Source organism: Amblyomma americanum, chromosome 7 (assembly GCF_052857255.1).
Source record: "Amblyomma americanum isolate KBUSLIRL-KWMA chromosome 7, ASM5285725v1, whole genome shotgun sequence".
Taxonomy (NCBI): domain Eukaryota; kingdom Metazoa; phylum Arthropoda; class Arachnida; order Ixodida; family Ixodidae; genus Amblyomma; species Amblyomma americanum.
The window spans coordinates 62,215,577-62,229,874 of record NC_135503.1 but is presented as its reverse complement, the minus strand read 5'-3'; positions in this window follow the sequence as shown (position 1 = coordinate 62,229,874).

The window sequence follows — 14,298 nt, the reverse complement described above, 5'->3', positions numbered from 1 at the left end:
GAAAAATCTCATTACTTCTGAGTGCCCGTAAAAGTCGTAGTCTTAGCAGCAGAGAACACGTTTATCGTTACAATTTCTCGGGCGCCTCACAATATAAAACGCGAACCAAAAAAGAAGTCCGTGCAAGATTAAAGTGCTATTTATTGCAAGGCACCCTGGCCAGTCTCCTAGTGCGGGTATGGGCCACTCCAACAGAGGACAATAACGATAACAACAATAACTTTATAAGTGTAGATAACTTCATTTCGAACATCGATACTTCCAAACTGGAAGAAAAGTAGATTAGACACAGAATTTTCCGCAGCCCTGTGGGTACATTATCGCTCGTGCGCGATAGCGTGCAGTTCCTTTTTCGCAACTCAGAATGGCGCCACCATCAATCAATAGTGCTTTGGAACGTTTTGAGCTTCCAGCACAATGGAGTACTATCTTAGTGGCGTCCGCATTTCTGGATTGCCGGGCCATTTGGTCCACCTCACCAGTGATAGCAGTGCAATAACCAGTCGGGGGCGTGTCCACAGCGGGAACTGCAATATCCAGAAGACAATGCTGCGGTGAGTGCTCTGTATATTTATGAAGTCTCATCCGCGATACTGAAGCGGGTTGCATTTGCTAGGAGCAACAAAGTGTTTTGGGCATAGAAAATTCCGCGATTGAGCGGGCCAGTTCTCTGTTCGCTCGCTCACCACCAAGTATAAGTTCAAGCCTCTACAGGTAACAAGCAAATAGGCTTCTAAGACAATGGACGAATCTATCGCGGAGAAGGAATAAGCGTTGGGGTTGAACGTACTAGTTATTTGGGGCCAGGCATGTATCATTAGTAGCCGCCGCGGTGGCTCAGTGGTTATGGCGCTCGGCTGCTGACCCGAAAGTCGCGCGTTCTAACCCGGCTGAGGCGGTCGAATTTCGATGGAGGTGAAATTCTAGAGGAGCATGTTCTGCTCGATGCCAGTGAACGTTAAAGAACCACAAGTGGTCGAAATTTCCGGAGACCTTCACTACTGCGTCCCTCATAACTAGAGTCGCTTTAAGACGTTAACCCCCCTACCCCCCCTTCCCCTCAAAACCAAACCGTATCATTTGGGTTGGTAAAGTTAGGCACATCACGTGCTTTTTTTTCGCCCTGTTTTTGCAGTGAACTTTCCCGCGATATGTTATTCGCTAATGAACCATCTGAAAGTGACTTATTGCCGCAATACCTTTCTACCATATAAATAAAAATGGTTACCAATCAGAGGCACAAAGGCAAGTTAGCCGTCTAGAGAGATTTTTTTGGTTTTTGGTGATCGATTCGAAAATTTCAGGAAATAACATTTCAGTGGAGCATAAAATGCGCTAACAAAAAAATTCCTAGCTTACGTTTTTACGTTGAGGAGGAAATTACGAAATATGCGCTAGGATTACCTTCAATATATGGTGTCACTGAAGGCGAGATATTAAGAATGCTGCGTTTTATTGCAAGAAGTTGCCCTTAACGATGACAGCTGAACTCTGCCCTTACAACTGATATAAAAGAAAGTTTAATACAAATAACCTTAACAACTATTGCTCAACCATCAGAACCAATTCAGTGGAATCGAGTAGCGGCACAAAAATATTAGAAAACATTTCAAAGGATGAAAATGGGGAATGGCTGAGGAATTTCGGTTGGGAATTAACTCACTGATATCAAACAAGAGCGAAAGTTTTGAAGTGGTTTTCACTAAAAGAGAACATTCTGGCTCATCCTCTTTCTGTGCTAAGTTGCAGTTTCTCACAAAGTCAAAACGGTGCGAACGATGGGACAGAAAAGTAACAAGAGACACAGCGCTGAACTTACAAATTCTTGCATTTCAGGTGAGGTCGCAATAATTGCGAGAAGCATACTAATTACGAAAGTAACTGCCAGATATCTAACTTGTGTCGGTACTTGCTGGTCTCGTATTTCGAGCTGTTTTCGTTGTAATAGTGTTTAATGAATAGGCAGACACATCTTCTTTATAGCGCCAAGTTTCAACAAGTGGCACAGCGATCACTAAGATGAAAGAAGCCTTATATGCTAACAAGGTTGGGTAGTTCTCCACAAGAACGCCTTCTTTCTTTTTCTGAGTTAACATCTGTGCCATTTCTTGCGGCACAACCTCATTGGCCATGCTTTAGCAGTGCTCAAGATCCTCGTTTGAGTTCTGTTAAAGAACTACGATTTAGGGTTAGTAAAGTCCAAGCCTGTCTATCTGAGCGCTTATCTTATGAACGCAGGTTCCGTGAATCCCTCTTGCAAGAGCAGATAAGTCCCGGTGAATATGGCGAGTGCTTGGCGCGAGGCCCCTTGCTTACTGTGGTTGGTGGAACAAGCCGTTAGCTTCTCTGTACAGGCTTTACCACGCGGTACCATGGGGGGCTGCCATCTTTGATCACGTGATCACGCCGCCATTATACGCCTCCTGACTGCTCGGCGCGCGCCTCTTCACTACGGCTACTGCGCCGGATGGTTTGGTTCCGAGAGGCAGTGTTTCGGCTGATATGGTTGTAATGGAGTGGGCAGAAGACACTATGGCTTGGCCAAAGCTTCGAAGGACATGTGAGAGCCCTAGTTTGATCACTTGAGGCGTGAAAACGTGATCGGGCTTCATGTCGCGGAGAGCCGCTCAGCCCTCTCTCTTCGAGTTAAGGGATGTATCGCCTGGATGCTTGTCTTTGCATTTCCTGAAAGCTTTGCTGTATGTTTTTTATTGCTATTATCTAAAACGGCAAGGTTTAATGCTCCTGCGGCAGCGCAGGTCGTTGTCGTGCTGTGTACATGCATACAGACACCGCTCTAAAACGCTCACATGCACGTCGTACGCATTTGTTTGCAACCTGTTAGCGGTGCTTTGGAAACCTAAAATATTTTCTAATGGTTTGTTAAACACAGAAAGGCGACAAAAAAGACACACAAATGTTAACTATTATGGTAGCAGTACCATGCATAAAGCAGTCTTCACGAACGGGCGTGAGTTTCGAAGGATTCCGCGATATTGTTCGAACGCACGCATGGAAATGCGTTAATACTACACTAAGTTCACAATTATGTCAGTCTCACGTATAAAATCGTGACACGCTCTACTCTCGATATGCGGGCATGATAATGCTCGAGGTCTGGTTGATGGTAAGTAATCAGCTTCACTCTGAGCTGTCGAGTCACTTTCAGTGACTGTCTCGCATGACCGCAAGGAAGCGACAACCACCCACCGCACCAGCCGTAACGCAAATGCATTATTCCAAATACGGGCCACGAAAACCGCGCTACTTGTAGCGAAGCTCAACAGTATAGCACCAAGACGTCATGTAATGCACGGACTTACGGTAAGCGCTGTCCGCTCGCGCCACTGTGCACTGCATAATCTGCAGTAGCGGTATGTAGGAGCGTAAGTCACCTTTCTTTTCCGTTCTCCATTCGTCCTCGGGCGCTCCTGTTACTAATAGCCGCACACCTTAACTTAGGAGCAGTCGGGTCTCGCTACACACGCAGACGCATCTGACAGCAAATGAAAGCACGAAGTGACGGTTTCGGTGGCGGAACAGCTTGCTCATGCGGCTGTGTTGTGCATTTACCCTCGCAGATTTTCCAAGATCAAAACTTTTCTTTCTATATTGGCTATCTAGCGCTGGAGAACGTGTTTGTTGCGTTCGCCCGTTCGGAAAGGGTGCATGCCGAACGGGCGCGACAGGGGCAGTATGCGTCCTTGTGTAGTTCGGTTCCGTGATGACCGCAAACGACCGCATCCTGTACTTTAAACTCTCTGTCGTAATTCTTGCAATCCACAAAACAGCACATATTTAGTCTGCCTTTCCACATATTCGTGGAAAGAACACACGCTGCAGCCACCCGCGATATTTCCGCTGCTGCGTTGAGGCGTTCACGCTAGCCACTTATGAGGCCCGTAATGGCGCCGTGTTCCTAGAGCACCTGTGGCGCCATCTGGTCTCAAACGAAAGAACCGCACGCTGCAAACGGTCTGTAGGTAGAGTGCGGAATTGAGGAAAATGCGCCTGTTCCTGGGAGGCGGTAATTACTCTTCACTGTAATTTCTAAACTTCGCCCAAAATAAATGGCATTCAATATTTACTTAGCTCTCAATTCCTAAAGCAAGAATTTCATTTATTCAATAGAACAAACTGGAAAGCACTAACAGCACATTCAGCAGCAGTTGGTGGCAAACACACGAGCATCGTATTGACGAATTGTGAAATGTGCGAAAACGGCTGGGAAACGCTTTTGGAACGATAGCTGTATCAGCAAACGGTCACTTAACACTGTAGGCATATTTTTGTGGGTCATCTTTTTTTTTCAGTGTGCTTCTTTTGCTCATCAAATAAAAACGGTTCTTGTACACTTGCTGCGGCTTTTGGACGACATCTTTGTTTCTTTGGTTGTAACAATGTCTGACATATTTATGCAGCTTGCTAAGGCTTCCTCTTGTATCAGTAAATTGCAGAAGATTTTGAGCGGTTGCCTTTGCAAGCTGGGCAGAAGCCCACGCATGATGTGCATAACGGTCTGCAGTTTGCAATAACTTGATTGGCGTGGAGGTGGACCGGATCCTGGCGTCATGCTAGACCAGTTATATGCTTAGAACATTGGGAGCGAGGTACCTGCTCCGTCACTGAGGGTGCGCATGGCTTCGGAGGCGATGGCGAAGTAATACGCCAGTCCCGGTCTTTTGTCGGGACTTGGCCCTGTGCTCGATTAGCAATGTGCTTCAGATACTGGTAGCGAGATGGTGGAAGTGATAAAGGTCTACTTAGGGCACGTAGTGACTACAGATCCGAATCACGAGAGCGAAATAACAAGAAGATTTAGAATGGGGTGGGGCGCATTTGGCAGGTTCTATTAGATCACGAATGGCAGTTTACCAATATCGCTCATAAGGAAGGTGTATAACAGCTGTATTTTACCGGTACTCACCTATGGGACAGAAGCTTGGAGGATAAATAAAAGGGTTGAACTTAAATTAAAAACGCAGCGAGCACTGGAATGGAAAATGATAGGTGTAACATTAAGAGGCAGGAAGAGGGCAGAGTGAATCAGCGAACAAACGCGTGTTAGTGACATCCTAGCTGAAATCAAGAGGAAGAAATGGGCTTGGGCCGGGAATGCAATACGAATTCAAGATAACCGATGGTCCTTAAGGGTAACGGAGTGTATTCCAAGACAAGGCGAGCGTATCAGCAGGTGGCAGAAAGTTAGGTGGTTGGATGAGATTAAGAAGTTTGGGGTGTAGGGCGGCTCCTGCTGGCAAAGGACAGGGTTAATTGGAGAGATTTCAGAAATGTCTTTGCCCTGCACTGGGCAAAGTCAGGCTGATTATGATGATGACAAGGAGAAGGTTCTTGCTTTGTCACTGCGGGTGTTCATGGCTTTGTCAGCAATGACTTAATCACTCCTACAGCAGCCATTCCGGCTTGACCAGTCATCAGGCTCGCATTCTTTACAGCGGGATGTTGAGGCAGACGAATAGTTGTATAACTTGATTCTGCAGAACCGGATTTTTCCTGGTCTAAGGAACCACAATGACCACTGAAGATCCCCTCGGACGAAGGTAACAACGCCATCTCTTTGTGGCGACGGGCTTTCTGAGCGCCGAAATGCCTTTTGTCGTTTTTTTAAGCACCACCAATTTCATATTCAGGCGCGTAGAATACTTCTAGACAGCTTCATGAGAGCCGCCACAATTGTCACACTTATAACAGCTGTGCTGCAGGTGTCGCTGCTGTGTAGCTGAGAACACTTTGGACACGTGATGCGGAAACAGCGCACGCTACACACCTGCCCGACCTTGACGCGTTCCTGACGAAAGGCTTAATCACGTGTCGGAAGTTCCCAAACCTCACATACGCTAGGGCTCAGTCAGCTTCAAAAATTAACTGGTTGCAATTTGACCTATACAGACGCTGGGCTAGTGGTACTGTGATTGCGTTGGGAGCTGGTCGGATCAGTAAGACCAATTCGGAGTCGCGGATGGCCATGTCGGCGCTGTAACAGACGCCAGTCGTAGTGCCACTGCTCTTAAATTAAAAGACTGAATGTTAATGTCCCTAGGCTTTCTGATGCTGCTCAGACTTTCAAGCGCGTTCCAGTCCGTAATACCATTGGCTTACAACGTTCGTAGAGAGATTAACCCACGTACTCATTATGTCTTCCGAACACGAGGCTCGAGGTACTCAGACGTGTCTTGCCTGTTGATGCGGTTGCGATTGTCGATGGTAGTCTCCGGCACTAACTGGTCAGTATGTGCTTGTGAACCTCGCGCCCTGATGATCGTAGGCGTATTCGACAAAGACGCGTTTTCATCTCTGCTCAGTCTTTGATTCAACTTCTCGCTCAAGACTTTGACGAAGCCGTAGTCAGCCGAAGAATCATCTCTAGCTGTGGAGTGCAGCGTGGTGGACTGGCTGCTTCTTTAACTCATGTGGTCGAGACGTTTCTTTTCGGTGGCTGCTGCCTACTCACCGGGTTCCATAGGGAGTCCAGCAGCTTCCCCTTCGCCGTCACAAAAAAATGGCTTGAACCTAGCTCTACGAGCGAAAGCTCTGTTAAGCATGGTGTCCACTGTATGAAATTAAGTGTCGAGGTCAAGGGTCAAGGCCAAGTAACCAATGGCCGTAGTCATATGATGACGTGATCATAGCTTGGGCTATACCACCACGCAGTTAAGTTCGGTTTGACCTCGTTAGGCTTTGAAGGTCATTGTCTCATCCACATCGAAATCAGAGGAGTAGAACTCTCGCTCTAAAACAGAGCAGCGTCTCTATGTTAATGCAACCAAATTGAAAAAACTGAAGACGCATAAGGACAGCGTTCTGGCATAGAATTAACTAGAGGAGAGTGGGGCAAAACGCGACATTTTATTACCTCGCGCCTCGTAACTTCTAAACGAACAACAAATAATTTCATAGTTAGCGGACATAGCGCACCACACGTAGGCTAAAATGTCGACAAAGAGTGGCGAAATTTGTCTTCTTTAGGTGAAAAAAAAATTGCACAGTGAGCAGTGATGAACGGAAAAGTAGCCAAAAAGCGTCGGAATAGTTCTCGCTACACTGTTCAAAACTGTTCAGTTCAACTAATCTTGAGTGCGATATTAACGGAAGAGGAGGAGGAGGAGAGACTTTAACGAAAATACTTAGATATTTCAATTGGGTATTGATATCATCATATGAGAAGTTTGAGCATTTTGCCATTGCTGGATATTGAGAGAATTATTTTAGCAGCAGAGTACATATGAGGCAAAACATGTAATTTTGTTGTTCTGAGGGAACTAAAGAAAATATAATGGTTTTATTGCTCGTCTTAAAGCTTTGCCCTTGTTTTTTTGCTCTCTAGTATAGGCTGCACGTGCAAACTATATCACTTAATGCCGTCTAGCGCTCAGAATACTTTAAGAAAGCTACGGAAAGACGCAAGCAGCGCCGTTGCCATCGAGAGTTTAGAAGTTCGCAGTGGCGCTAAGCGCAGAACAGTAAACAAAATGATCAAATCCGAAAGGCGGGAACTACACAAAGAGTCTTCGGAATCGCAGCGTTGCACTCTTTGCGGCGGTAAACAACAGCTGATTCTGCAACTAATTCTGATACTGGAGCTAGTCTGTTCTGTGCGGCCTATATTCACGCTGACATCCTACTGTTCACGAGCAGCAGATTGAACCAGATCATATGTCCATTCAGCAGGGCTGAACATAAGAACAGCTATGACTTTAAAGCAAAAGAAATGCAGACTAATGCAGGAGTATCTCGCGTAGCCTGGCTAAGCGCAGAGCGAGGCTGCAGAACTTCATGGTCTGAAGTGGCTCAAGGAACAAAACAATGCCGGGTTTAATCTGGGTACAGTGTCTGTAAGTGAAATAGGGCCGATAAGTTTTTAGATGTCCTTGAAAACAACTCGATTTGCACTTATCCAAGGATGAGTAATATCTCTATTTCAAATTGTCGTCTCGTTTTGTCCGTGCCCTGTGATATTTTGAAGGGTAAAATGCGACGTTTTGATATATAAAATGTAATGAAATTTTACTGTGTTTCTTCTGAGCTGAACTTTCACATTTAATGACCATGAGGCGACAGAAGTAGAGAATAAGCGTGCAATATTCAGTTTTTGATGCCTCTAAGTATTCATAAAAAATCTATGGTTTTCCACTTTGTGTTCCGTTTCACGTCACTCTTCTATACTTTTCTTTATCACTGAAATTCTACTTTGTACCATCACTCTTTTGTTAGCCTCGAAGAGCTTACATGCTGCACGTCAAGCTAGGCTATAGTACCTCATGAATAAAAAAATAATCATTTATCAGTCTGCGTGATAATTTCATATTATTGCGCATAGGTTGGCGCGCTTTTGTCTGAGGTGACATTAGTTTCGTCAGTCGTTTCCAATCACAGCCGCTTTTACTAAGCCCTCTTCTTGACAGCTATGTATAGGTATCTTTTACTAGCACTAAAATTTAAACAGCCTACGAAACATCAGTAAAAAAGTTGCATTTGGTTTATCGCTCCTAGAGAGTTATGGTTAGATTACAGTCAACACCACCGACTCCAAACTTGCGGGACAGATGGCACCAATAGGAAAGAGGGGTAGGGGGAGTAAAATCCCACAAAATCATCGCGAGGAAAACAGTCTCTTTGTTCAATCAACATGGACGACAAGGCAACAAATAAAATGTACAGCCTCCGATCAAATACCATCGCGGCTGTGACGTGTGGAGAGGGTGGCGTTTTGATGCCTGGCTTTGGTAAGTTAGGTAATTACGCTCTGTCGAGAGACAACCAGAACACGAGTTTTTAATGCAAGCAAAAAGAAACGCGACAAAGAGCAGTCATTTAAAGAAAAATCTGTAGCATAGGCACGAGATCAACAGTACGCATGTGTACATTCTTATCAAGAATACCACAGAAAAGCTGTTATGAGCCCGGTAGACAATAAAACAGGACCGGGTTAATTGGAGAATTATGAGAGAGGCGTTTGTCCTGTAGTGGGTGTAGACAGACATGACGATACAATACTACATCATGTATCCTTAGGAACTGCAACAGTCTGCCTACTGGGTGACGCTGAGGTGGATCCGCAAGACGCTGGCGCTTCCATAGCAATAGGTACATCCAGCCACTTGACACATGTTAGCTAGCGCATGTACAAAGACACGGACAGAAAGAGGGAAGAGGCTGCGAACAGGGAGAGAACATACAGAGGGAACAGGGAACAGAACAGGACTAGCGTGCGCCCTGTTCCTTTTCTCTGTTCGTGTCTGTGTATATGCGCTAGTTAACATGTGTGGCTGTGCAGCAGTAGGATTCACTAGCGAGTAGCCCGGTGCGCATTGGTGCCCGATGAATGTTGTCTGCTGAACATACATAGTTCGGTGACGATCACGAAGCCAAACGAGCCTCAGCAGCTGTCACAGAACTCAGGAGCGCAGAGCATAAAGGATACTCGCGAATGCATTTCAGTTTACGTTTCCCGTAGTTATTTATTCTGCAAAGTTGTAGTAATTTGAAGTTCTACTTGATTTCTACTACTACTTGAATTCCACTTGAAGTTCTACTTGAAACCAAACGCGATCGCTGGTGTTAATTCATTTGCTCCACACAGGCGAGCCGTTGCTAGTGTGAACGTGGGGAGTTTGAAGCACCGCAGAGACAGAAAATAGCAGCGTGGTGTGGCTCTCTTTGAAATTTTCTGTCTTAAGCAACTGTAGGTTGTGTTCCGTACGTTCCGTAGTTTTTTGCGTATTTAAATCTCACGTTATTGCAACACAGCTAGAGTCCTAGCCAGAGTGTCTTGAGAAAGTCCTACGTAGCCCTTTGAAAGTTGGGAAAGACAGTGTCATGTCGAGTACTTTAAGAGACACATCTATATGGCTGTCGTTCGGCGAAACCAGTGCGTCATCATCGGTGTCGTCTACGCCCGTAGCACCCCCCTAAACCTGCACGCAGTCCCCACCATCCTTTCCACATCGCATGATTGCTTACTGCACTCGGTGTTATGAACGGGATGCACACCTGCCGATGAAGATTAAATCTAAGATTCCATCGACCGGGACGACCACGTGGTAGCGGTAATTGGACAGGTCGTTTGACCCCACAAGGACCCCACGAAAAAAAAGATGTGCTAGGAACCTGCCTGCGGAATCTTTCCTAAGCTCTACAGGAGGGGGGAGATGACCTTCCCTTTGTCTGGTTCGCCGCGAGACGCGATCGACGATGGACAAGACGACGGAGGGAAGAGGGGACGGCGCCTTCCTTTAATTAACCGTGTCTGACGAGAACGTCCCGACCGCAAGGAGAGCCTCGCCGAAGTTGTAGCCTTGGCGCCGCACCAGTGTTTTCGATGGACATGTACAGCTAGGGGCAAAGTAGCAGCGGACCTCCGAATCCTCCTCGCCCATTCCCACGGGGCTCAGCGTGATATGTGCTGTGTCATCCTCTCGATCTGTGTTTCGTGTTCAATTCGTCATTGCCTGGGGAAAGGGGTGGAGCCTTACCCCCGTATTCACAAACAACCCTCCACTCGACGCTGCGCCTCCACTCCTGGGAGTGGAGGAGAGCGCTCATCCTCGGCCCGAGGAGCAGTCGCGCTTCTTGAACACACCTCGGACATTCCTCCATCGAGGAGCTGGCCGAGTTGCCCTCCTCCACTCCAGTGCTTTCGAGGACGAGAAAGAAACTGCTGGTGTTGAGAGTATTGTAAATTCCTGCAAACAGAACACCACCTAATTGATAATATAGAAATCCTTTTGTCTATTTTAGCGGTAAACTGCAAGGTAAAAACAAATAAACTGCATATTTTTTGTTTTTCTATAAAAAAACGTGTACTTTTAGAAGAAATAACCAGTTTTCTTTACCTGTCTGGCAACTGCAGCAGTCGCAGCTGCCCGGCGCGGCATTTTTGTTACGGTCCCTCTTCCCTTTTTCCCCTTGCTCGCCGCGTGTTTCTCGTCTGTTGTGCTCCCGACTCGCTTCGTGCAGCTTTGTTGCAGTGTTTGTGCTTGCGCGTGTTCGACTGTTCGTGTGTGTTTAGGTGTTTTTGTATCTGCCCTTCCTTTTTTTTTTGCGTGCACAATGTTCGACCATGATGAGGTATCGGACTTCGATACGACACCGTCGGCATCTGCTTCGGACGCTTCCCAGCGCGCCAAGAAACGACCCGCAGTTCCGCGGTTCATTTTCACCGCAGATGAACGCCTCGTGTTAAGAAACATAATGGCGAAGTATCGGGACGTTGTCGAAAACAAGCGAACAGACAACACCTCGAAAAAGGCAAAGGACGAAGCCTGGGCTCAACTTTGCGAAGAGTATAATAGCTTGGCCGGCACACGCACTGTGTGTGTAGCACAGTTAAGGAAACTGTGGGACAATATGAAGTGCCGCTGGAAGAAGAAGAAGTCCGAAGAAAATAGGGAAATCTTTCGGACAGGTGAGCGAAACAGTTTTACATTCAAAAACTGTCCCATACATTTTCCTGCATGTTCGCACGTTTCATCTCCAGGCATCATCTTAATCCTAACAATTTGACGTTATTTCTTACTAATGCGAAAAAATTATATGGTTACGTCACCTCAGCAAAACGTGTCCGCAAATTCTGTCCGCGCGATTATGTCGTTCTGTGGAGATAAATATGCAAAAGTTTGAGTTAGGCAGTGTGCGAGTAGATCTTGAAATGGGAAAAGTTTTTTGATTAATTGTAATTAAATAATTAAGTTGAAATAATGAAAATAAATGCTGTCTTTGAAGCAGGTTTTGTGTGACTGATTCGATGAAAAACGATGTAAATGCACGAGAAGGCTTACTTAGTATAAAAAACTGAAGTTAAAAAATGAAAACAAGTAATAAAAAAACAAAAAGAAAAATTAACTGATATAAAAACAATTTCTAGTAACGAAAACAAAATAAAAAGTTAAAATAACGGAGGGAGAAAGAGAGGAAAGGGAAAGGCTTTCGAATTTCCGCTCATAAGCAGATGTATGTGCAATCTTCTAATTTTTCTTAATGTGAAAAATCTTCGAACTACTTTTGAGCAATACATTGCTGGTTTGTGCTGTTCTGGTTAGCTTTTTTTTTTCAAGCATTGCATGCTGCGTACAAAATACACCTCACTTCAGTGTGTTTCACTGCACGGATGGTGCTGTGGGAGATGCACAATTAAGAATTTTGGTGCAGGTGGTGGTACTCTCGAATGCCGGCCAATGAGTCCGGCTACGGAACTGGTTGGCGCAGTTGCTGACCATATGGCAACAAGACTGCCAAACCCATTTGACAGGGACGGAGCCCACGTCGGCGAGGCAGTGCTGTCCCTGCCACCTGCTGCACTATTAGAGGCCATGGTAAACGGCAACGAAACAAGCCAAGGTGACTTTTCCAGTAAATAAGGCTGCCCTCTTTAAATACTAGTTACAACTGTCACGGTTAGTTTTCCTCGTGCATCAAGTCCAAAACCTGCGCCTGGGCTGAGAAAGACTTTGTCGGGGAGGGCTATGGATTAATTTCAACTGCAAGGGATTCTTTAGCGCCCGCATTACATGCCGCATGCCGCATTACACGGGCATTTACACATCTCGCACCTATCGATATGTGGCCGCAGCATCCCTGATTCAATCCGCAACTGGTGCTCAGCGATCGAGCGGCACTGCAGCAGACGTTAGTTATTTTCTTCTCGTTGTATGTGCATGTGCTCAACCAAGCGGGGCCACATATTTATTAGTACTTCTTGACGGGCTCCTACTGGGTCCATTTTTCATGACGTCACATATATGTTGATAAGTTTATTTTTAGATGTCTACAATAGTCGTGACCATGTAAAGGATGTTTTTGGTTCTCTGTTATGGTCTGAATAGCCTCTATTCATGGTCTTATTTGTTCTTTGCGTGTCATATCACAGTAGTCTGTATGTAAGCATAAGAGTCCACCAATTTTGTCACAGCATTGCAGAGTTCTCATGAAGGCATTGTATGTATGCACATGTTTTTGCAGATGATGTTCCTGCACAGTCACCATTGCTGAACAGCCGACCCATAAACGAGGATGAACTTCCTGTTCAGGAAGAGTGCCTCAACGCAAGCAGACGAACAGTGGTCGTGCCTAATCAGAGCTCATCTGAAGGCATCCCACCAACACAAACTGCTCGCATGAGGGCAGGTGGCCCCCGTGTTGCTGCGGTAGAGCGGACGCTGGCTCCTGAACTAGCCGCCAGAATTACGGCTATTGAAGCTGAGGAGCGGCGCAAGGAAGAGCTGCACCAACTCGATGTGCAACTCCGCAGGAGCCAGCTGGCCGAGCAGCGGCTAAAAGTCAAAATGCAGCGCAAGCTGCTTTCTCTCGACATTCAAATTCGGAAAAAGCAGTTAGAAGCAATGCAGCGCTAAATGGAAAAATAAAATTTAGTTGTACGTATTTGTCTGGGAACACTTCTGTGTATAGTTACAAACACTGTCGTCATTTTGATGGTCGTACAGTATATGCTCATTCCTTCAGTTTCTTAAAAACAATGTTCTTTATTTAACACACTGCACATGTATAAACAGCACAAAGAAATATAATATGGAAAAGATCAATCAGTAAAAAAGGGAGGTAGCCTAAAAGCGGCCAAAAGGAAATCCGTCGTTGGCCGAAATTGGAGAGTGCCATAGTCGTTCACAAAGAAATTGACAAAATACTAGTTGTGAATGGTGTCACGCAGGGAGACACGTCTCCAGTACTATTTGCCACGTGCTTCCAGGATATTTACAGAGAACTAGAGAGGAAGCAACTGTAGATGAAATTGAATGGCGAATGCCTCAATAATCTGAGATTTTCTAAAAATATTTCACTGCTAAGTAGCTAAGGACAAACTTCCAAGCATGATCGAAGACAAGCAAAGGAAGCAGAACGGTGGTTGTAAAAATAATATTGACATCTGCAGTAATGTTAACACTTGGAACGGAACAGCCCACGAGAGGCAGCAAAGCATTGAAAGTTGTAAGGTAAATGCATCTATTTAGAGCATAGTGACCACAGATCCGCACCACACGTGTAAACTAACTAGGATAATAAGAATGATGGTGCAGCGCATTTGGCAGGCACTCTCCAGCCATGAATGGCAGTTTACTAGTATTCAACAGCCATATCTTGTGGGGCAAAGCCTATAACCTATGGGGCCGATACAGTGCAGAACTACAAAAAGGAAAATGATAAATGTAGCAGTTAAAGTGCAGAATGAATGAGGGAATAAATGAGAGTTGGTGACATCCTAGATGGAATCAAGAAGAAATGGGCATGGGCAGGGCATGTAATGTGAATTCAAGATGAATGTTG